Source organism: Haemaphysalis longicornis, unplaced genomic scaffold (assembly GCF_048455015.1).
Source record: "Haemaphysalis longicornis isolate Haplotype H1 unplaced genomic scaffold, Haemaphysalis longicornis Haplotype H1 scaffold_1, whole genome shotgun sequence".
NCBI lineage: Eukaryota > Metazoa > Arthropoda > Arachnida > Ixodida > Ixodidae > Haemaphysalis > Haemaphysalis longicornis.
In genome coordinates this window covers 1,942,930-1,967,407 of record NW_027526203.1, presented here as the reverse complement: position 1 = coordinate 1,967,407, position 24,478 = coordinate 1,942,930, and positions in this window count along the sequence as shown.

The following is a 24,478-nucleotide window of genomic DNA, read 5'->3' as shown; positions in this document are numbered from 1 at the left end:
AACTACAAAATGCCACCGCCATGTGAAGTGTGAGCGCGAACAGAGCGGCGGTTCGCTCAGGAAAAATGCTTACAGTGTTCCAATTATCGTCGTACCACCCTGTATTTATTACGCTTGGGGGATCAAATTTTGCTATTGTCAATAATATTTGTCTTATTGTTGGCACGGTCGAAATCTTTCATTGGCCGTTATTACCTCACGCGAATTGTACGCAACACAGCGTATTAACATAACCTCAGACCGAAGTGTTTGTCCATCGCGCTTCGCCGCTCCTTCCCATTATCCACCGCTCGATTAACCCTAGGGGTTTTTCTTATAATTAGCATCAATACTTTCTCCCGTGGCACTCTGTAAAAGACCCGCTGACTAAAATGACTTGTGTTTTGGGAATTTAAAACTGTCAAAAGACATATGCACGAAATGCCAACCACGACGCCACTACAGGGGATCAATGACGCAGAAAAGAGACAAAAAGCGTGCGTTTCGTCTTCCCGCTACTCCTTACGGATCGGCGGGGACGAATGCTTAGTCCGCATTTGTGCACACGGCACACACTCTGCCAATGTTACTCACTCCCCTTGAACATGAACGGTTGCCCGCGAAGACTAACGGCGTATTTTAGTCCCTTTTTCGCTCCCTTTCACCTAAGAGTGCAGGAGGTCTGCGCGTGTTGTTGTACGTGTTGACGGAAACTGATACGAACACAGTGAATCTTTTGAACAAACGGCACGTTTGTAAACAAAGCAGGAGGGGCTAGGTCAGCGCCAAGAGGTGCTGGCTTGAAAACCACTCCGCGCCCGCATATTTGAAAATATATCGCGTACTAGGCAGGGTACACAAGAAGACAAATGCAAGTACTAGGAACTACCATGTTTTGCGTCTTGAACGGTCTTTACTGTACCCAAGCGGCAAGTAAAGATACTCGCCCATCTGCCGCTCGCGTGTGCGCGCATGCGCTAGTTACATGGCACAAGTGCACCAGCCAACTGCCGCATCTCAGCGGTGCTTCTTATTTTACCACCTTTCAGGAAGGAAAAAAAGGTAAATCGAAAGGTGTCAATATACTTCAATAAGACCGTGCAAAACTTGCGCCAAACGAATTTAACCATTGCGAATGTTCCTTTCTGAATGCAATACCGTTTCTTGTTTTTTTTTTTTTTTTTTTTTGACTACACCCAGTCTTTTGATTCTTGCCACTGCGGTCCTTTTCTATGACAGCGAAATACGAATTCATGGTTCTGTCGGGATTCCGGTGAGCGTGACAGATACTCAGGTGGTCTAAACTATCCGGTAGCACTCCCGTACGGCGCACTTCGTAGCCCAGGTTTAAGTTCGGCGCGTAAAACCCCAATCGGATGTATTTGTAAACACTGCGGGATTACGAGCGCAAATTGTAGTCCGGAGACCCAAGGCCCTGTTTCGACCACTCGGGGCGCGTTAATTACGCGAATTTATTTAGTAGAAAAATCAATTCGAAAACGTTCTGCACCCTCGCCCATTTTCTGTGGCGTTTTCGTGTGACGTAGGAAGGAGATGAGCTGGCAATTGGCTGAGCTACGGCACGGCTCCCCGGCCTTCAGACAGAGTCAGTCGGCCCAGCGTTTCGTCCGCCGGCCGCCGACGGGTCGTCGCAATACGTTCGTTCAGTTGAAACTAAGCCAGGGCACGTTTGTGAATGGAAGAATGTGCCTTTCTTTACTTCGTTAGTTTGTACACTGTATCTTGCTCCAAGTCAAGGTCGCATCACACAAGCGCTGCACAAGCGCACATGCACGCTTCGCTGACAGGTACATCAGTAGGAAAATATAAGGCCTCTTGAAGGCGGGAGAAGAGTCAGCGAAGACAATAAAGGTACCAACGAAATAAAATCAACTGATACTTTTACCGTAAAGCGTAAAACTAGGGTGAGGGAAGCACTTTTTCGCGCTGGGCGAACAAGCACAGCGGTAAGCAGCACGACTACGCATTTGCGAACGCTTTTCCGTCTAATAAATGCAATTGCTAAACGTGAGATATAGTGGAAACTTGGGGAACGTTTACTAAACGAGCGCAATACAACAAATAGTCACCTAAGCTGCTTGAAATGCTGAAACTAAATAAAAGTGTAAACTGGTTATACATTATATACTTTATATTTCCAAGGTCGGCAGCGCTCGTCTGTGACCGAGGGATCTGAAGCGGTACGTATGTCGTTGCAAGTGTTTTGCAAGTCACGAGTTTGAATCCCCGCGGGGACATTTTTTTTATAAGTTAACTTTTTCATTTTCCGCCGATGTTTTCTATACTCAGTTCACCTTTTTTTGGGCCGCAACGTCCATTGTTCCACGAACAAGTTTGCAGAATGCGCGCAGGCTAACACTGGCGCGCTAGCGAGTTCTCGTTGGCATGCTGTTGCCATAAGCACCGAAGGCTTGCGGGCAGTGGGCACAGGCCAGAATCAACAGACCCTTGGCCTGGTGCTAACACGCTTTTTAAGATACAGGCATGAGTGAGGCAAGCTCCAAATATGGGGGGAAAGCCCATGGCATTTGAGCGTCTGCGGGGACGCGGAGGGCGTTCATCCACTGCGTAGGCCTCGACTAGTGATTGCTACGATTCCAAGCCGTCCTGGGAGGCTATATCGGCTAGTGATTGCTACGATTCCAAGCCGTCCTGGGAGGCTTATCTTATGCATTTTACAGCCGACAACATGGCAGAAGCGCGGTACGACGATTACTGAGATATTGAGAATGCCCATCCAACGATGCCGTCGGATGTCAAGCACATTGTTTTACAGAACCGAAACCGAAACTTGTCTGGTTGCTAACCTTGGGCATCGTCCAATCACGGTGCGTCTCCTCCCGTCGTCACAGCCTTTAGTTGGTGCGGCCGCCGCAAACCGCGCCTGGTAGTTTTTCTTCTTTCGTGCTTTGTAAAATAATTACCGATTTGTCAACCGGATAAACGATGAAAAGTGTGCTAATTTGAGCCAGTCAACGCAGTGCAAGCAAAAACGGGAGCTTGACAAATTCACTTCAGTGTCCCTTGAACATACACCCCACTCGTCGAGTATTGGAGACGACCGCGCACCGGCATATGCGTGACGCCCCATTACACTATTTAAGCAAGTATTGTAAGCGAAAGCTGGTGCGAACAACTTCTTTTCGCTGGTTCTTAAAGGGACCCTGCAACACTCTTCGTGCAGTGCAAGTAAACCTTCGGGACGTTTAGATTACGCTGCCAGGAACACCCGAGCCAAATATTACTCGTGCACGTGATGCGGTAAGCGCGCAAATCGCCGCGAAAGACGCGGGAAAACCAACCGCGCTCTCTTCAATTCTCCTCATTATGCACCCCTGGCATGGCCTTTGCGACGTCAAGCGGGCCATGGCTGTCCTGGCTGTCCTATTGACTGTCGCTGGTCAACTTTGCGGCTAAATTCTGGCATTTCCTGTCACGATCCGCCATTGTCGGCGCTGTGTATCAACCTCTTCTATGTCTGAACCTGTCCGCATGCTTTTGGTGTTTCTTTTGTTTTGCGTGCACGCGGACTTTTTCTGACGAACTAAATATTCCACTTTCAACGAGCCCACTCGACGACAAACGCTTATTGCTTCAAAAACGCCCTACCAGCCTGAGCGCTTGCTTGCGAGCAGGCCGCCGTGCCTGCTTTTTTGTGGTACCAGAGCGGAAATAGACCCGTCCACGTTGCGGGGAAGAGGACAAAACTCCCCCGCCTGTAACGTATCGAAGGCCGCCGAACAGAACGCCGCGCGCCGCCCCCCTAGAGGGAGAGAGCGCGCAGCTTTCGTCGCGTTGTTCGCGGTTGAGGTGAGAGGGAACATTTATACTACATCAGGAACTTCCTTACAAACAGAACTTCAGTAGTTAACATAGGAAGCGTCACCTCGAACACTAATTTTACTTTCAGACAAGGGTACACCGCAAGGGGCAGTGCTCTCCCCGCTCCTATTTAATCTGGCAATATTGAACATTCCCAAAAAGCTAAGCCTGATCCCTGACCTGAAATTTAGTCTGTATGCAGATGATATCACTCTGTGGATGAGAGGCGGTAGCGACGCATACATAGAGGAGACTCTGCAGAGGGCCTCACAGGTTGTAGTACACGAAGCAAAGAAGGCAGGATTATCATGTTCATCAAATAAATCTGAACTCCTTCTTATCCCCCCTAAACGAAGTAAACAGCAACTCCCCGACATTAAAATACACATTGACAACAATCGGATTCCATAGGTCTCATCACTAAAAATCCTAGGCCTCCAAATCCAGAACAACAGGTTAAACACTAAATTCCTGCAAACAATCGAGAGATATATCAACCAAACAATTGGTCTAGTTCGCCGAATTTCAAACAGACGCAAAGGTTTGAAAGAAGATGAGAGGATTAGGCTGGTACAAGCGTTTATCATCCGCAGAATAAATTATTCTTTACCATATCTAAACCCAAGCACTGCAGAACTAAAGAAAGTGAATCAGTTAATAAGAAAAATATATAAATCCGCAGTGCACCTGCCCCTGTGCACGTCCACAGCCAAACTCGAGGGACTAGGAGTGTACAATAAAGCCGAAGAACTTATTGAGAGAGAGAGAGAGAAAGGACTTTTATTGGTTATCCTGCACTATCGGTGAGGGGGATCACCACACAGGGTTCCGCCCTCACCGTCGGCTGTTGGTGTTAAAGCCGATCCGGAGACGGGGCCGCGTCCGGCCGGAGGCGTCTGCGCTGGGGGGTCCGACCATTGACGTGATCGGGAAGCCGCCCGCGCTTCTGCCTAGCCAGAGCTGTCTCCAGCTGCTGGATCACCATAAGCTGGAGCTCCCTAGTCGGGGAGTTCATATTTTGCACGACATGTTGTGGTAGTTCCGGTGGGTAACCCCTCACTCTGTGTTCGTCACACCCCCACATTATGTGAGGCAGGTCCGCGCGCACCACACTACACACACAGCACACGTCACTCTGGTAGAGGTCCGGACAGATGTGTCGCGCCAGAGCTGGCGTGAGCGCTGTACCAGTCTGCAGCTGCCGAAGAAACACTCCCTCACTTCTACTCAGAAGCGAATGAGGCTTCGGTGCTTGTCGGCGTTCTTCGCGATACCAGGCAAGGACTTCACCGAAGCTCAATGCCGGGTGCGGTTCGTTTTCCTCGTCGTTGCCTTCCGATCGCAAGAGAGGGGGCGAGGTGACTGCGCGGTGTGCGAGCTCGCGCGCAGTTCTGTCCGCTTCCTCGTCGCGGTTTGGCTTCCTTCCCAGAGTGGTTTCCATGTGCGCCGGGAACCACCTAATTTGGGCCCGCGCCATTCTATTTGTGGGCAGTAGTCCGTGGGCGGGTCGCCCAATGATCTCTCTGCTGTAGCCGACAATGGCGGAGCGTGAGTCACTCAATACTGTGATGGCCTTGTCCAACTCACAAGTTAGCGCCAGCGCGATAGCCGCCTCTTCTGCCTGCGTTGCCGTATGAGCGGATACGCTACCGGCTGTGACGCATTTGCCTTCGCAGGCCCGTATGACAGAGAGTGCGAAGGTGTGGGGCTTGTTCTTGTACATGGCCGCGTCAACGTAGTATGCCTGGGCGTCATCCTCATACGTTCGGGGCAGTGCTTTGGCCCTTGCTTCCCGTCGCCCCCTGTCATGCTCCGGGTGCATGTTGCGAGGGAGCGGCGGTATGGTCAAGTGCCGGGTCAAGCGGCCAACGTGCCTTTTCTCCACGTTCGGTTGATCTTCTTCAGTGGGAAACTCGTTTGGTGCGGTCATCCCTGCTTTCTGGAGTATTATTCTGCCCGCCTTCGTGGTGTTTAGGCGGACGAGCTGTGCTATGCGCTGTGCCTCTCCGATTTCCTCTAAAGTATTGTGCACGCCTAGCCGTGCTAGGGCTTCGTTGCTGGTGCTAGGGTGGAGACCCAGGACCGCCCTGTGCGCCTTACGGACGGCCGCATTGATTTTATCCTTTTCATGCTGTAACCATTTGTGGAAAGCTCCGACATAGGCGACGTGACTTATGATGAAGGATTGCACCAATCGCAGCAAGCTGGTCTCTCGCATGCCCTGCTTTTTCGTAGCCACTTGCTTAATGAGACGAGTGGCGATGCCTATTTTCGTGATGAGGCGGTCAATCGCTAACGTGTTTCCTTTGCCTGCGTTGATGTGCATGCCTAATACTCGAATGCTAGACACGTGAGGGATGATGCCATTGTCCCCTGTTCGGAGGACGATATTGGCTGCTTCTTCCTCAGCGCTTTTCCTCCAGTGCCCTGGTGGAGGCAGGATCAACAACTCTGATTTCTGGGGGGAACACTGTAGTCCTGTTCCTTGTAAGCATACCTCTATCCGGTGCACGGCTTCCTGTAACCGGTCTTGGATATGTCCGGTCGCACCACCCGCGACCCACAGCGTCACGTCGTCCGCGTAGATGGTATGCCGGTCGTGGGGCAAGTCGGCCAGGCTGTCGGCTACCGGAATCATAACTAAATTAAAGAGAAAGGGGGAGATCACCGCTCCCTGCGGTGTTCCCCTACTTCCCAATCTTCTCTCTTCTAGCTGGAGGTGTCCGACATGGAGCTGTGCTGTTCTATCGGTGAGAAAGGCTCGGATGTATTTATAAGAGCGCTTTCCCAGCCCTAGTCTTGTGACTTGTGCCAAAATAGCGGAGTGGAGTACATTGTCAAAAGCGCTCTTGACGTCCAGTCCTAAGATCGCCCGGCAATCCGTGCTGCTCGGGCGGTCCAGTAGGTCACGCTGGATAAGGAGCATGGCGTCTTGAGTGCTTAGTTTACTTCTGAATCCAATCATGGTAGGTGGGTACTTGTCGTGTTCCTCCATGTGCGCCTGCCACCTATTATTAAGTATATGCTCCATAACCTTCCCTACACACGACGTGAGGGATATGGGTCTGAGGTTGTCAATGCTAGGCGGCTTACCCGGTTTGGGAATTAGAACTGTACGTGCCGTTCTCCATTGCTTTGGTATGTACCCGGAGCGCCAGCACCTGTTGTAATAGTCTGTGAGTGCCGAGATGGCTTCGTCGCTGAGGTTGCGGAGCGTCTTATTGTGTACTCGATCAGGGCCGGCGGCGGATTTGCAGTTAAGCTCTTGGATGGCTCTATGCACCTCGCTTTCCTCTATGTCCTCATCCAGTTCGGGGTTGTCGGTGCCTGCATATCCCGGGTGTGTGAACTGCGCTGCCTTGGGCAGGTATTTGTTGTTGAGGTAGTATCGAACCCCTTGTTCTCCGCGATGTTTGATTGCCGAGTGCAGGATTTGTCCTATCCGGTGGCGTTGAAAAGATTTACTCTGCGTCTCGTCTCGGAGGTGACGCAGGAGCTTCCAAGTACGACTGGCGTGAAGCTGCCCATCTGCCTCCTTACAAATGGCGTGCCATTGTTGTCGGCAGAGTTGCTGACTGTAAGCCTCAATTTCACGTCCAAGTCGGGCGATGCGCTTTCGTAAATTTCTGTTAGTTCTATTCCTTTTCCATCGACGTTGAAGGGATTGTCTCGCTTCTATCATATGAGCCAGGTGCGGGTCCATGGTGGGAATGCAGTCGCTTGTGTTAATCTTGGTGCTCGCATTTTCCACCGCCGCCGTGATGTCCCTTGTCCATTCTTCGATGTCGTCAATGGTGGTCCGAACATTTTGCTTGCGGAAAGCATGCCAATCCCTGAGCTTGTGTTTGCGACTGGGGGCGTTAACGTGACTTTCCCTCAGCTCCAGGCTCACTTCGATTATGTAATGGTCACTTCCCAAGTTTAGACCAGTATTTTTCCAGGTGACCGACCTGCCGTCCGGGAGGTGTGCGAACACGAGGTCTGGGGTCGTGTCTCGCGCCGTGGATGTTCCTAGTCTAGAGGGTTGACTGGCGTCGGTGAGCAGATTAAAGCCAGCTGCGTCAGATTCTTCCAGGAGGTTCCGTCCGTTAGCCGTCGTGCGGGGATAACCAAGCTCTTTGTGTGGTGAGTTAAAGTCTCCACCAACCATACAGGGGGCGTCCTTTACATTTTTCTTGATCTTATGGAAGAAAGTTCTAAAACGTTGACCTCTATGTTGGGGATTACTATACACGTTGACGAAGGTGAGAGACTCCCGATCCCGCTTCCCAATCACAATTTCAGTGGCGCATAGTTCAAGTGATGTCGCCCCTCCGAGCGGAGAGTCGAGTGGGGTGAAGGTGATGCCTTTCCATATGAATGTACAGACTCCTTGCGCCGCGCCTTTGCCATGCGTACGGCCGCTAGGGGGCGATGCGTGCGTGCGATATCCCAGGAGCTTGGGGGGATCCTCCATGTGCGTCTCCTGTATGATGATGATGTCTGGTGGTTCTGCCGCTGTACGAACTGTCTGCTGTAGTAGAGCCTTCCGGCACCGGTAACCGTTGGCGTTCCAGTGCCATATTCTGATGCAGTTTTGATTACGGGCCATCGTTGATTCCCTGGTTCCCTCCGAGTTGTTTTCCTCCCAGATTCGCGAATTGGTCCATTATGAACTGCTTGAGGTCAGTGAATTCCCTTTTCATGCTGGCTATGTTTTGCTCAATGCTGGTCATTTTCTCGCTAAGAACCTTGATTTGATTAGCTTGCTTGTCCAGCCGTTTCTCGAGTTTGTGTATCCTGACGCCGTAGTTGATTCCGGTTTCGTCCGGTGCCGGTCGACTTTCGTCTGTGGCGTTACCGCCATTGTTGCTTTCGTTATCCTCCATAACGGATTCTTCGTTCATGGTTTCCTCGTTTTCTGTCTCCGCAACGACAGTTCTCTTGCGCATCTTGGCTGGTGGTTGCAGCGGGCCGCCCCCGCTCTCTCCCGTTGGGGTGAGGCTGGGTGGACGCGGCACGCTCCCCAACCGCTACGGTTGTTGGCTAGCCGTGGCAGGTGAAGTCTGTGATCGAAGAAGTTGCTCGATCATTTTCTTCTGTTCTTTAACCGTTTCCTGGAGCTGTGGCACGAGCTCGCGCAGCTCTTTGACCTCTGCATTGTCGGCGCGATCTGAAGTATGGGAGAGGGGTGACTTGTCCCTTCCCCCGCGACCTCGTGTTTCTCCGGCAGCTGTGCGCTTGTCGGGCAGGGGGGCGTTCCTGAGCGCTGCGACACTTGCCCACGTCTCGCGATGGCTTGATAAGCTCCTCCTTCGCTCGGCGCTTTTCTCTCTGCTCTTGCTCAGGTTACCGCTGTACATACGCTGACGTGTACCCCCATTGTTCTCTTTTCCCTCGCGCCGCAGCCGGGGAAAGTCCTCTTTTTCCATGAAGCTGACCTTGCCGTCGTGGCTCCTGTGTTCTCCCGCCTTTTTGACCGCCATCTTGCTCTGCCGCACGACAAATGGCGTTTTGTACTTGTCTCGGCATTTGCCCGTGCCGGACGGGTGGGGGCCGCTACATAACTTGCAAACCGGCTTGCACGTTGCTTCGTGTCCTTCTTGGGGGTTATGCAGCCCACAAGCGAAGCAGACATTTATGTCAGGCCTGGGGCAAACGTACTTACGGTGGCCGACCTGACCGCACGAACGGCACACTTCCTTGTGTTGTTTGTACAGCTTACAGCGTACGATGAGGCTCGCAAACTTGACGTATTGTGGGACCCTGCCCCCGTCAAAAAGTATGATCACTGCTGTTGTCTCTCCCATGGGGTGTGCGGCCAGCACCGTTGGGTTTCGTTCTCCAAGCAGGCATGCATCGATGTCGGCTTGCGTATATGCAAGCGGGATGTTGTATATTATCCCTTTCGTAGTGTTATCGGGTGCAGCACGGTACGCATAGATCTCGTGCTTGTTTCCCTGGATCGTGATCTCTCTCACTTTGTCATATTTGCCAGCCCTATCCTGACTAGGAGTGCTCATGACTATTATATTCTGTCCAAAGTTCGGGCATACGGTATCTTCGAGCGTAGCTTCGAGTGGTATACATGCTGACGTGGCCATGGCCGCCACGAATTCGAGCAGATCTAGTCTTCCCATCGCGAAACCGCAACGCGGTCGGACGATAACTCTGTGGTCGTTGGCTGGCAAATTGGGCATGCGTGCTGTTCTTGCTAACTTAGAGTTAACTCTCTGCGTGATCTGTGCTCGCGTAGCACGCGTACGCTTACCAGGAGAGCGGGGACGATGCTGCTGTTTTTGCGTTGCATCCCCGGTCGTTGAATCCTTCTCAATCTTCCTTCCACGCCGCGTGGCGACGACCCACCCCGCATGATATTCGGATGACGGCGACGACGAATTTTCGTCCGTCGACACACCGCGCACATTCACAGTCATTCGGCCAGAGTCTCTGTCCACGTATTCGTCGAGTTCGTCCGCTGGAAGCACTTCCATCGCCGCTTGGTTGTCTTCCGGCGTTGCCGCCGCCGCCGTCTTCGCCGCATGCATGCCTCCGGTCCCGGCGAGGCCGGCGTCAGTGATGGTTGCCACCGCGGCGGCCGGAGCCGTCGCTAGGCCTCGTTGCCGCTCGGTTAGGGTTAGCCGTTCAGCCACGTCGGCCGTTAGAGACCGGGCATAAATTCCCGAAAAAAATGGTCGGATTTTCAAAATTCCTTCTCCGGGCGATGCCGAAGATCGAACTGAATAAATACTCACAAATTCAAGAAGCTGGGGCAAATTCTTCCGCAAGAAATATCGTCTTTTTCGCGGAGCCGAGGTGACACACGTCTGTTCCCGGCGACCGCTCACAGCGCCCCCCAAGAACTTATTGAAGCCCACTCGTTAAATCAATACGGCCGATTATCCTGCATAACTTAGGTATCAAACATAATGCTAAACAAACTGGCGCACTCCCGATACCGCATGACATGCACGCAAACCTGATCATTAGGCCAATCCCAGGACACATGCATCCCGTACATCACGTAGAGCGAAGGGAAAAAAGAGCTCGAGCTCTTCAGAGAACATTTGGAAGCAAGCCCAACGTCGTTTATGTTGATGCAGCTGAGTATAGACACCATGAGGCCTACGTGATCGCCGCAGTAAACGCTGGAGGGTCCCCTTTAGATACCGCAACGGTCAAGACCCTCAGTCCTGAGACAGCGGAAGAGGCGGAAATAGCCATAGCACTTTCACTGGAACCCACCCCAACCATAGTAATCTCAGATTCTAAAACCGCAAATCAAAATTTTGCTGCCGGCTTAACCTCCAAAGCAGCACTCAAAATTTTGAACCGAAATCCCCCCTTGTCCCCCGTAGAACTTCTCTGGACACCGGCGCACTCTGGCTTCGACGGAAACGAGGCAGCTCACGAAATGGCCCGAGGCCTCACCATCCGGGCTGGAGCTAGCCTGTATCCAAACCACGGAGCCAGATCTACACGGGACAGACTAGTGTCTTACAATGACATCACGCAACATTACCGCCTCTGCCGCCGGGTCTACCCTCCGGCGGAAAAAAACCTAACTAACGAGCAAGCCCACGTCTTGCGCCTCCTATACAGACAAACACGTTCCCAAACCCGGCAAGGCTAACACTGATTCACCCATCAATATACCCCACTCCTGATTGCCCCCTATGCGGCGCCCCAGCAAACCTACCTCACATAATGTGGGCCTGCCCTCAAAATAGCTTTCCCTTCATCACATCCCAGGAGCAGTGGGAGGAGGCACTGGGTAGCCCGGACCAAGGCGGGCAAACCACCCTGGTCACCCGAGCTACCGACGTCGCCCCTCGGCTGATGCCTGTGGCCACGACTATCCTCTGACCTGAGGAGATGCTCAATAAAATGTTTCTCACTCGCGCGAATTTTCATCGCGCGTAGCTTCGGTGAAAGTGAACGGATTTTCATAATTCTTGCGGGAGGAGATTGCTGGAACAATAGACTTTACCTCAAAATGCATTCCGAGTATTCGATGGTAAGCGTTGCAGGATCCCTTTAAGTTGCGGCTGCGTTGCAGGCTTGCAAGTGGTTGAAAACTTACAGGAATGCAAGGTTCCCAGGCGCTGAAGAAATAAGCCACGTATAATTCCCAGCCGAGGGTCGGGAGAGCACGCACGACAGATTTATCTATATTATAGTTTCTCAGTATTCAGAAAGTTATGATACAGACCAGGAGAGCGCGCCGCGGGAAGGTATCGAGGACCTTGAGAGGTTTTCCCTTCGTCGATACTCTGCTGCACCAGGCACAAGAAAGCACAAGAAGTACACTGGGATCCGTGCACCTCCTACCAGAAATATTTGACTGCAATGGCCACATGACGTGATGGCGACCTGGTACCGTGTCCTTACCGTGTACCGTGTCTTTTGCCCAGGAAAGCTGCAGGTTCCAGCTTCACGTGTTGCTTGTAACCGTGCCAATGTTGGGTTTTGTATTGTGTTTTCTGTTATTTTCTGTTGATAGGAAATCACTGTAAATAAAGCTTGATCGCCATTAGGGTTTAATAAACGAGTGCGCTTCATTCGAAGGTTATGCAACTGTAACGTAGAGCTGAAGAAGGTGGCATTTTTTAAATATAGCTTGTGCCGTGATGAATGGTCTCGTAAGTGCATTCTGACAAAGAGGGCGCTTAGTTAGCACATGTTTGAGAGAGCATTCCTCGTTTGTAAAGAGCTATGCCGGTTCCCATTGACCGGCGACTTGCAAGTTTTGGATATGTGTGTCTTTATTTAAAAAATCGCGCCAATTCACCCCGTGAATGTGGTTGGAAAGCAAACCTGTAAACGGCACCCATAACGATTACTCATGCGACGTCACTTAAAATCACTCACATCGCTCTACAAATAGTAAAACCACAGAGAAGTCAAATGAACTTAACCACACCGTTTATTACTTCAAAGAGATATTCTTGGTAAGGTTAAATCAATGCATGATACATGAACGGTGTTTGGTTGAGTTGTATTGGTGTAGCAAGAGTGGAAACTTTTTTTTATAAAATCAAAGTAAGCTCCAACCCGGTGTTAGACGATCTGACTTCTCCGTCTCTGCGCCGCGGATGGAGGCGACGAGACTTGCGGCTGAGAAGGAGGAGGAAGAAATACTTCTGTTCAGATTTCTGAACGGCCAAGAGTGCAGCCTTGGGGAGTGATTCCTTCTTCTGTGGGGCCCATATGAAGTCCGCGCGGCCTGTGTTCTGTCCCCCCACTGAAGCTGGGTAGGTAGAGAGGGCCTGGACAGCAGCATCTCCCATTGCTCTTGTTGGGTAGTTGACGGAAAGAGAGGAGGGTGCTCAGGGTTAAAGTCGCACACCCCGATTACGGGGCGGAGTATTCCTACTTCTGAGAAAAATTTACATTCAGCGTCGTAGCGATTCGGATGCATTACGTGAAGACGCGTAGGCTGTGTGAAGGAGCCCGGATTGTATGAGCCGTAGGGTAGTTTGTCGTTCTCTGGAAAGGTCAGGGGAAAGCGAAGGTACGGTCTGTCTCAGAAGGCGATAATGCTGAATTATCTCCCTGGACGTGACAAGCGGGTGACTGTCCTCGTGCAGCTCCATTGCACGGGAGGTAAAGGCGCAGGCTTGTTGGGTGGGCGTATTTGTTGCCCTCCATTGAAGCGTGAGGCGGTGTCCAGATGAGCTGAATGGAACCGTTTGGGGAGTGGTTTTTTAGCACGCACAGTGCAGGTCAGGACACCCAACCCGACTGGTAATTCCAGTAGGCTTGCTGGGAATCGGTGACTACCCTCCGAACCCCTGGTTGAGTGAGAGCCAAGGTGATGGCTGCCTCTTCTGCTGCCGTCATTTGTTGAGTCCTAAGCGAGGTACACGCAAGGAGGTTGGTTCTGGAGGTAGCCACGATGATGGCGTGTTGCTGCCCTCGACGTTAGGACAAGTCTGTGTAGATAACTGCATGAGCCCCACCGAGGGTGGTGTTTAGCGCTTGAGCCCGTGCTTTTCGTTGACCCTCGTCATGTGAGGGGTTCATATTTCTAAGCAAAGGGAGCATCTTTAGTTTTAGTCGCCAAGGGTCTGGGAGTACGTCAAGCGGAGTGACATTCTGGGCTGCCCAGCCAATCTGGTGAAGCATGCAATTGCCCACCGCAGTTCTGAGTCGGACCTTCTGGTTAGAAAGATGGCCTTCTATCAGCTCTTCCACCGTGTTGTGGAGCCCGTGCTAAGCAGCCTCAGTATGGAAGCACTCATGAGAAGACCAATGGCCTGCTCAACCGCCTTTCTAATCATTATATAAAGCATCTCTATGTCTTCCTCGTGGAGAAGAAGATACGGGTTTGTCGTAAGTAACTCTCGAGAGGACAGAAGCTTCAATTAAACGAAAGGTACCGGATTCTTTTAGGCCTCGCTTCTTGGTGGCAACTCGCCTGATCATGTGTATGATTAGATTAATGCTGTTTTTGAGGGGCTGCAAGGAGACGTCACTCTTGGTGTTGGCCTGGAAATGTAGGCCCAGGATCTTGATGCTGGGGTTTAGAGTGATGGCCTGGTCATCAAGGAGTATTTGAATGTATTCCTTGATTTAGCGTGAGGGTGGACGATAAGGAGCTGTGATTTTTTACGTGAACACTGGAGGCCACAGGCTTTAGCACATTGGCGTACTACAAGTGAGATTCTATGAATTGGTGTGAGCTTTCTTTAATGTTTGTAACTCTTAGCACATGAGCAAGGTGCGCACAGGGCCGCTAGACGGGCGTGAGTGGCCGTGTGACGCTTTCACGTGGCATTCAGCGAGAAGGCAGGGGGTAAACCCGTAGATGTGCTTGGTGAGTACACCATTTGTCTTCCTGTGTTCGCGTGGGCTCGTAGCTGAATCGGTAAGACAACGGGCTCTCGCTTTGTTAGTCTATTAGTTCCAGGTTCGATTCCCGGCGGTGCCCGTAAATTCTTTTATTTGTTCGCTGGAGTTTTCTGGTGACACCAACGGTCGCGAAAGAACCCTTGGGGGGTAGAGGTAGAAAGCTTTGCTTTAAAACACGGAGCCGGAGCCTCAACATAAGGATCAAATGATTCGCGAACTCTACACAGTTACAATCAAGTGTCAGCCAGACGTCCATTGTGCTGCGTGAACATGAACTTCCCCAAAAGCGTTTAATGTTTCAGTAATGGTTCACTGAACACGCACAAAGGGATAAACTCTGCACATGTGCCCTGTTACGGTGCCACCGTGTAGCTTGGGTTGCAACATCAACTTTAGCTGAGCGCAGCGCTCGTGTGGTCATTCCCTTCATTTGTCCGCTGTTTAGTTTCTTGACGAACTGCTAACTCGCCAATCATTCCGAACTCCTTCAAATTATTACCCAGCGTTTTGCTATTCTACGAACGTATTTTTTGACATTTAAAATAGAATTGCTTCCCGCTAACAACACGGTGTGTCCATGAAATATCTAGGATTTAATGTTTCACACGCGCAGATCGGTTTTATTTTCTCGTGTAGAAAATGATGTGTTGGCATCTCATAATGACAATGACTCCTCATTTTAGCTGTTTTCAAATCAGCTTGTATTTAATTCTAGACTTCTAGAAAGAGAAACCAAAGTTAGTTCGGGGAGCTGAGAAGTTCCTCTGCATGAAGCAATTATACAAAGTGCGGCGCGCGCATCCGCGTGATTGTAGAGATTCTGGGGCGTTTTTTCACCCTTCCTTTTTGGTTTGTTTGTTTGTTCATTGCACTCGCCGTCCCTGCTTTACACGCCCATGTTATCCCGATAAAAGCGGTCAGTGAATGCCGAAATTCCCCACGCGTGACACTTTACAGTCCACACGTGTTGTATATACCTTAGCAACGCCGAGTGTACGTACACAGTTTGCAGCATTGAGAGAATGGCGAAAGAAGAGCACGCAATAAAGAATAAAAGCAATGCGGGATGCCAGCCGGTAGATTTTCAGCACGTACAGGGCTATTGTCATTTTTCCACGAGCCTGCTTATCGCATCTGACACACGCGTGCACGCGCTGCTGTCATCGAGCGCACATATCGAGCGTCACGGCGCCGGAGTTCACGGCCGCCGCACTTGATGAGCCGTATGCGTGCGTGTAGTGCACGGCAGAAGGGGACACGGCGAGGACTAAAACATATACGGCAATGGGGCATCCAGAACTCAATAAAAGCTGCAGAGTATTCCCCCCCCCCGCAACTCCCCCCCTCACCCCCGGAGCCGTACTATACAGTGAACTAGAATATTTGAATAGTGGCAAGAGCAAAGGCATTTTCAATGCGGGGCACTGAAGCCAGAAAACCCCAAAATACGCAAGGGGTGCTGATGTCGCATCCCTAAAAAACTTGGAGCCGTTTCACCAAATGTGAAAGCTGTCGGAAGTGCAGAGAAGAGATTCGCCATACTGGGCTGTAGTGCCGTTATCCGCTCACTGCTACCACCCAATGCATGTGTAGCATGTGGTCATGCACACTTTTTAGCAACAAACGTGTTTCACTGAGCACGCGTTATCAGGTTACTCAGATCTGCATACATCCCTGCGAACGCATGCGATCTCAGCCCCCGTTACCGTATTGCTTGGTTTATTTCTTGACAGACACATCAATGGCAAGCTCGATAGACACGTTCCTTGCAGGTGGGGAGGTGGCAGGGAGGGGAACGTGACGCCCATCGAAATATTTGGTTTCGTTGGACGGGTGGGCGTGAGAGCTCAGTTGCTCTGCAGATCATATTGCCTACCTACGGTTATTTTTCAGTCCGACGTGATGTAACAAGCTTGTGAGACTTCGACGCCTGCCCTCACCACAAGCATAGGGCATTCTATTCCGGAAGCTGGATGTGCCGAAAAAAACTGACAGACGATGCAGAAACCCGTGCAACGCCATGTACTGAAAAAGATGCATCAGAAGAAAATGACGAAAAAATCTGCAGAAATTCAGAGCATTGTCCACTAATGCATACCATTCGTATGCCGCTTATCTAGAGTATGAGTTCTTTCCAGCCAATTTTTTTGCATTTCAAGTTTTGATTGATTGTGGGGTTTAACGCGCCAACGCAACGCAGGCGGTGAGGCGCGCCGTAGTGGAGGGCTCCGGATTAATTTTGACCACCTGGGGATCTTTAACGTGCGCCGAAATCTCGTACACACGGGCGTTTTTGCTTTTCGCCTCCATCAGAAAAGCGGCCGCCGCTGCCGGGAATCGAACCCGCGACCTCGTGCTCAGCAGCATTTCAAGTTTTGTTCGACCAATTATATCTACGCTATTATAACGACTACGGGTGAAACTCCCGCCAAATCTGCAATTTTGTAGAAATTCTGTTAGAGGGCTCGCCACTCTGCGTTATTTTTTTTTATATTTTTCTTATTTTTTGGTTTGTCAATACTCAGTCCGACAAATTATCTCCATTACGCTATTATACCGATTAGAGGGGGAAATTTTGCCAAATCGGCACTTTCCTGGAAATGCAGGGCGTTACACGGTCCTGCTGTGGGGGTACTTGCAAAGAATGCTAAGCATTACCAAACCCTTGACAGTGCTTTCGCCCTGTCACAACCCCTCTGCTTCGGTTCCGTATACGTTCTTTCCGAAAAACCGATAGGCCGCTCTATTTTCATCAGCGCATTGCATTTTTTTTTTTTCTATAGGCCACGGAGGTTTTCAAATCGTCAAATCGCGGTGGGCAACTGCAATCTGATTTCTCGCCCCGCACGTGGACAGGAACTATCAGGCAGTACTCACTGCTGTCACTCAGAACCCATCAGATATCGTTGCGTTCTATGGGCACAAAATTCGACATGCGCCCCCTGCCAACCTATTTTGCCCGTTGGCGCTGAGTGACGTTCAACGGAACAGTGGCGTACAGACAGTGACTCCGTATTTCCCTTTTATGTCTTGGTATGAAACGCTATGCTTGGGGTGGCCGGCGGGGTTGACTGCAATGCAGACAGAAAAGGCTGGACTGTGCAAGGAAAACGGGAGGCGCTGCCGTGACCTACATTCCGTTGTATTGGGAAGCATCTTGCATCTTGCATTTTGTTTTTTTTTGTTGCGATATGTAGCTAGTGACTTACTTATAACCTGTAGAAACCTCATTTGCTTCAGCGTGCGACGGTTGTTTAATTAGAGACATTTTCAATGCGGCCAGTCGCAGTTTCGGTTTCAGCGGGTGCCGCGAAACGATGGATTTTGTGTGAACAAAGCTGACCACGTGACCGTCGGAGGGATATCACAGAGCAGAGCCGCCGTAGCACTGTCGAATCCGCATCGACGGTACACTCTAATCCTTGTAAACCCATAATGTAACTTCTAAACTGGAGTAACCTATAAAATAAAGGTTACAATGGATCCATTTTGATGTTTTCTTTATCCCAGTCCATTCTAAGGGTTACAAGCGTGAATTGAAAAGCGGTTTGGCGGCCGTTGATTTCTCTGTTCCATGACGGGATATAGAGAAATTGCGGCGCCCGCAGTCCCGGTGGCCGCGTTTTCGCGCCACTTGAGCCTTTTTACCGCTGTGATACCCCTACGATGAAGCGAGGATTGCTGTTACAAGACTTATTTGTCGGCGTGAGTCGCGGAGGCTGCGGCGAGCCCATTTGTGACTGGCAGCGCTACACGGCCCGTTCTTTTACGACCAGCGTCAAGTTCGCATGTTGGACCAATGCCCCGGCGCCAGTGAAAGCGAACTCGGTGAGTATATTCCCGTAACGGTTTCCGTGTTTTCATTGGATGTGTCTTTTCGCTGGGGGCTTTTCAATTTGAAATTTCAACATTCGAGAGGGATTTTTGTTACCCGACTGGTTGCTTCCCTGGACGTTTTCTGTTGCCCGCGACGGCAATTAAATGAAATCACGGGCTTGCATTCGTTGCGTCAGACTAGAGCGGACGATCGTGAAAGCCCGTACATTATAACAGATAACGGCGCTCGTGACCTGCTTTCTGCTCTGCGCGCCTTCGTCATGTGTTGAGCGTTTTGTTTACGCTGTTGGCTGCATCGGGCGCACTTGACGAGTTATTGGCCCATGTAATTGTCAGGTAGCTCTGCTTGAATATTTCAATTTTTTTCCCAATAACGTCTTATATTATCACGCTATTCTCTGGGTATTATCATTTTGTTTCAGCCATCGGGAAATATTCATTTTTCTCGCTGCATATATTCGGAATGGTGTCTAGTTTATTGGTCTTGTAGTAATATATCCGGATAAACACAAGGTGTGTGCTGCAGAAAAGTAGTCCACTAAATGCTGCCCGAAATTTCTAAACTCACTTTTGTCCAGCACAAGCCTCTTTTTTTGTGAAACTTTGCCCTACCGCACAATAAAAGTTTTTATATCTACAACACTCTTCATTTTTGTCATTCTTTTCCTTGAGTGGGTAAATTTGGTGTTAGTCATTTTGAGGTAGCGGGGCATTTTCACCATGTTAAGTGGGTTTATTATTCCAATTCGCACAAATCAGTCGTTTATTTATTCGCGTGGTATTGCAGGACAAATGGTTGTCTCGCGTGATACTAGCGTAGTGCAGTAAAGCGACTTTACAGAATGGTGGTATGTATGAGCCAGCATGCAGGCTGCTTGATTGTTGTTGTTTTTTATGATACAGAAATTGTGACGCATTACACAGAGACAAATAAGTGCAGGTGTAAAAATGGGTGCTGCACCCTCATCGGTTCCTGGCTGTTCGAAAAGTGTGCTTGCATCTGGCTACCTATGCTATGACTTATGAGCACTACTATTTTTCTTGCAGGCAGTGTTCCTTGAGCTGACAACCGGGACTCGCCTGCGTATGACACAAGTTGAAATGAAGTCTGATTTCCGTGGAAACAACGGTATAAAAAATGCAATAACTAAAACTCATTCATTCAAATATTCTTTGTAAAGATGGCACCCAGGCCTGCACAGACAAAAGTATGATTCACTTGTAAAAATGCTAGGCCTTACTTCAAGTGTTATGATGTTATATTTCGTATCTTATTTTGCCTCATGTTTAGTGACTCTTTTTGTCAGTTCTTTACTACATGAACTTTATGAATTCACATAACGATTTCCTCGGCATGGAGCTTTGTAGTTTTTCAGCAACTCTACCTATTCTATGAGATGCGTGGTTTTGCAGAGCCAACAAGAAGAACTCTTTTTCGAAAAGAGCTCTTTAAGAAAGCTCCAGTTGTTAGTGAGGGCTTGTGCTGTGTTCTTTTCTTCGACTTGTCAAGTTTGAGGTGTTCTTTCATTATGAATGTATACCAACTGTCCAGCTCTAAAGCCTACTACATTTTAACCCAAATAGCCCTTTGAGTCATTACAGGTACAGACCTCCCGGGAATTCCACTTGAAGATCGGTGCAAGTTCCAGATGTATCCTCTCCCACAACACGTATGGACGAAGAAAAAATGTAAGTTGGCGATTCCTTTTTACGAATAGCCGAGGAAGAAACCACCGGTAGAAGAACACCTTACTGAAATGAAAAACATTTCGGCTTCCACGCGGGATCCTCGTTCAAAATGAAACTGCCAGTACAAGGGGGGGAGGGAGACGTTTAAGTATAGCCAAAAAAATCGCGCCAATTCACCCCGTGAATGTGGTTGGAAAGCAAACCTGTAAACGGCACCCATAACGATTACTCATGCGACGTCACTTAAAATCACTCACATCGCTCTACAAATAGTAAAACCACAGAGAAGTCAAATGAACTTAACCACACCGTTTATTACTTCAAAGAGATATTCTTGGTAAGGTTAAATCAATGCATGATACATGAACGGTGTTTGGTTGAGTTGTATTGGTGTAGCAAGAGTGGAAACTTTTTTTTATAAAATCAAAGTAAGCTCCAACCCGGTGTTAGACGATCTGACTTCTCCGTCTCTGCGCCGCGGATGGAGGCGACGAGACTTGCGGCTGAGAAGGAGGAGGAAGAAATACTTCTGTTCAGATTTCTGAACGGCCAAGAGTGCAGCCTTGGGGAGTGATTCCTTCTTCTGTGGGGCCCATATGAAGTCCGCGCGGCCTGTGTTCTGTCCCCCCACTGAAGCTGGGTAGGTAGAGAGGGCCTGGACAGCAGCATCTCCCATTGCTCTTGTTGGGTAGTTGACGGAAAGAGAGGAGGGTGCTCAGGGTTAAAGTCGCACACCCCGATTACGGGGCGGAGTATTCCTACTTCTGAGAAAAATTTACATTCAGCGTCGTAGCGATTCGGATGCATTACGTGAAGACGCGTAGGCTGTGTGAAGGAGCCCGGATTGTATGAGCCGTAGGGTAGTTTGTCGTTCTCTGGAAAGGTCAGGGGAAAGCGAAGGTACGGTCTGTCTCAGAAGGCGATAATGCTGAATTATCTCCCTGGACGTGACAAGCGGGTGACTGTCCTCGTGCAGCTCCATTGCACGGGAGGTAAAGGCGCAGGCTTGTTGGGTGGGCGTATTTGTTGCCCTCCATTGAAGCGTGAGGCGGTGTCCAGATGAGCTGAATGGAACCGTTTTGGGAGTGGTTTTTTAGCACGCACAGTGCAGGTCAGGACACCCAACCGGACTGGTAATTCCAGTAGGCTTGCTGGGAATCGGTGACTACCCTCCGAACCCCTGGTTGAGTGAGAGCCAAGGTGATGGCTGCCTCTTCTGCTGCCGTCATTTGTTGAGTCCTAAGCGAGGTACACGCAAGGAGGTTGGTTCTGGAGGTAGCCACGATGATGGCGTGTTGCTGCCCTCGACGTTAGGACAAGTCTGTGTAGATAACTGCATGAGCCCCACCGAGGGTGGTGTTTAGCGCTTGAGCCCGTGCTTTTCGTTGACCCTCGTCATGTGAGGGGTTCATATTTCTAAGCAAAGGGAGCATCTTTAGTTTTAGTCGCCAAGGGTCTGGGAGTACGTCAAGCGGAGTGACATTCTGGGCTGCCCAGCCAATCTGGTGAAGCATGCAATTGCCCACCGCAGTTCTGAGTCGGACCTTCTGGTTAGAAAGATGGCCTTCTATCAGCTCTTCCACCGTGTTGTGGAGCCCGTGCTAAGCAGCCTCAGTATGGAAGCACTCATGAGAAGACCAATGGCCTGCTCAACCGCCTTTCTAATCATTATATAAAGCATCTCTATGTCTTCCTCGTGGAGAAGAAGATACGGGTTTGTCGTAAGTAACTCTCGAGAGGACAGAAGCTTCAATTAAACGAAAGGTACCGGATTCTTTTAGGCCTCGCTTCTTGGTGGCAACTCGCCTGATCATGTGTATGATTAGATTAATGCTGTTTTTGAGGGGCTGCAAGGAGACGTCACTCTTGGTGTTGGCCTGGAAATGTAGGCCCAGGATCTTGATGCTGGGGTTTAGAGTGATGGCCTGGTCATCAAGGAGTATTTGAATGTATTCCTTGATTTAGCGTGAGGGTGGACGATAAGGAGCTGTGATTTTTTACGTGAACACTGGAGGCCACAGGCTTTAGCACATTGGCGTACTACAAGTGAGATTCTATGAATTGGTGTGAGCTTTCTTTAATGTTTGTAACTCTTAGCACATGAGCAAGGTGCGCACAGGGCCGCTAGACGGGCGTGAGTGGCCGTGTGACGCTTTCACGTGGCATTCAGCGAGAAGGCAGGGGGTAAACCCGTAGATGTGCTTGGTGAGTACACCATTTGTCTTCCTGTGTTCGCGTGGGCTCGTAGCTGAATCGGTAAGACAACGGGCTCTCGCTTTGTTAGTCTATTAGTTCCAGGTTCGATTCCCGGCGGTGCCCGTAAATTCTTTTATTTGTTCGCTGGAGTTTTCTGGTGACACCAACGGTCGCGAAAGAACCCTTGGGGGGTAGAGGTAGAAAGCTTTGCTTTAAAATGTGACGCAGATGGCGTCAGCATCGTGAAAGCACGTTTCCTGGGTTTAGTGCGACGTTCGCTCTGTTGCGTGTACTAGTGATTGGACATGAAGGCGGGGAAATGTTTTAAAGCAAAGCTTTCTACCTCTACCCCCCAAGGGTTCTTTCGCGACCGTTGGTGTCACCAGGAAACTCCCGGAAAGAAATAAAAGAATTTACTGCACCGCCAGGGATCGAACCTGGAACTAATAGAGTAACAAACCAAGAGCCCGTAGTCCTACCGATTTAGCTACGAGCCCACCCGGAGGCGGGGGAGACAAGTGATGCACTGACCAAGCACATCTACGGCTTTAACCCCTGCATTCTCGCTAAATGCTACGCGATAGCGATTAAACGAAGCACACACTAACCCATGGCGTCTCACTTCTAGTACGACGCCAATGGGCCTGTGGCTTCCAGTGTTCGCGTAAAAAAATATCAGTTCCTTGTCCGCCCTCAAGCCAGACGATACCTCAAGAAACACATTCAAATACTCCTTGATGGCCAGGCCATCACTCCATGCCCCAGCATCAAAATCCTGGGCCTACATCTTCCGGACAACACAAAAAGTAACATATCCTTGCAGTGCGTCAAACACAACATTAATAAATCATACACATGATCCGGCGAGTTGCCACCAAGAAGCGAGGCCTCAAGGAATACGATACCTTTCGATTAGCTTTCGTCTTCTCCAGAATCACTTACGTCAACCCCCTGTCTTCTTCTCGGCAAGGAGGACATAAAGATGCTTTATATAATGATTAGAATGGCGGTTGAGCAAGCCATTGGTCTTCCCATGAGGGCGCCCAGAGAGGCTGCTTAGCACAGGGCTCTAAAAAGCTGAGAGGTGGTCATCTTTCTATCCAGAAGCTCCGAATGAGCAGAACTGCGGCGGGTTGCCGAATCTTTCACCAGATTGGCTGGGCAGCACAAAATATCACTCCGCTTGATCTACTCCTGGGCTTTTGGCGAGAAGAAAAAATATGCTCCCTTTGCTTAGAAATATGAACCCCTCAGACGACGAGGGTCACCGGCAAGCACGGGCTCAAGCGCTCAACACCACCCGCGGTGGGGATCATGCAGTTGTCTACACAGACGCCTCCAAACATAGAGTGCAGCAGTACGTCATCATCGTGTCTACCTCCAGAACCAACCTCCTTGCTGTGCCTCACTAAAGACCGAAGACATGATGGCAGCAGAAGAGGCAGCCATGGCCTTGGCTCTCAACCAGGGGTTTGTAAAGTAGTCACAAATTCCCAACAAGCCTAACGGAACTACCTGTCGGGTTTGGTGTCCCCACCTGCACTGTCTGTGCTAAAAACCACTCCCCAAATGGTTCCATTCAGCTCATCTGGACACCTGCTCACGCTTCCATGGAGGGCAACGAATACGCCCACCAAGCCTGCGCTTTCACCCCCAGTGCTATGGAGCTGCACGAGGGCAGTCACCCGCTTGTCTCATTCAGGGACATAAACCAGAATTATCGCTATCTGAGGCAGACTCTACCTTTGGCTTACCCTGACCTTTCCATAACAGAACAAACTACCCTACGGCTCATATAATCCGGCTCCTTCCCACACCGGACGCGTGTTCACTTAATGCATCCGAATCGCTAAGACGCTGCATGTAAATTTTGCTCATAAGTAGGAACACTCTGCCACATAATCGGGGTGTGCAACTTTAGCCCTGAGCACCTCCTCTCCTTCTGTCAACTACCTAACAAGAGCAATGGGCGATGCTGCTATCCAGCCCCTCTCTACCTACCCAGCTTCAACTGGTGGACAGGGCACAGTCGGCGCGGACTGAATATGGGCTACAGTGAGGAAGGAACAACTCCCCTGGGCCGCACTCTGGGCCGTTCAGA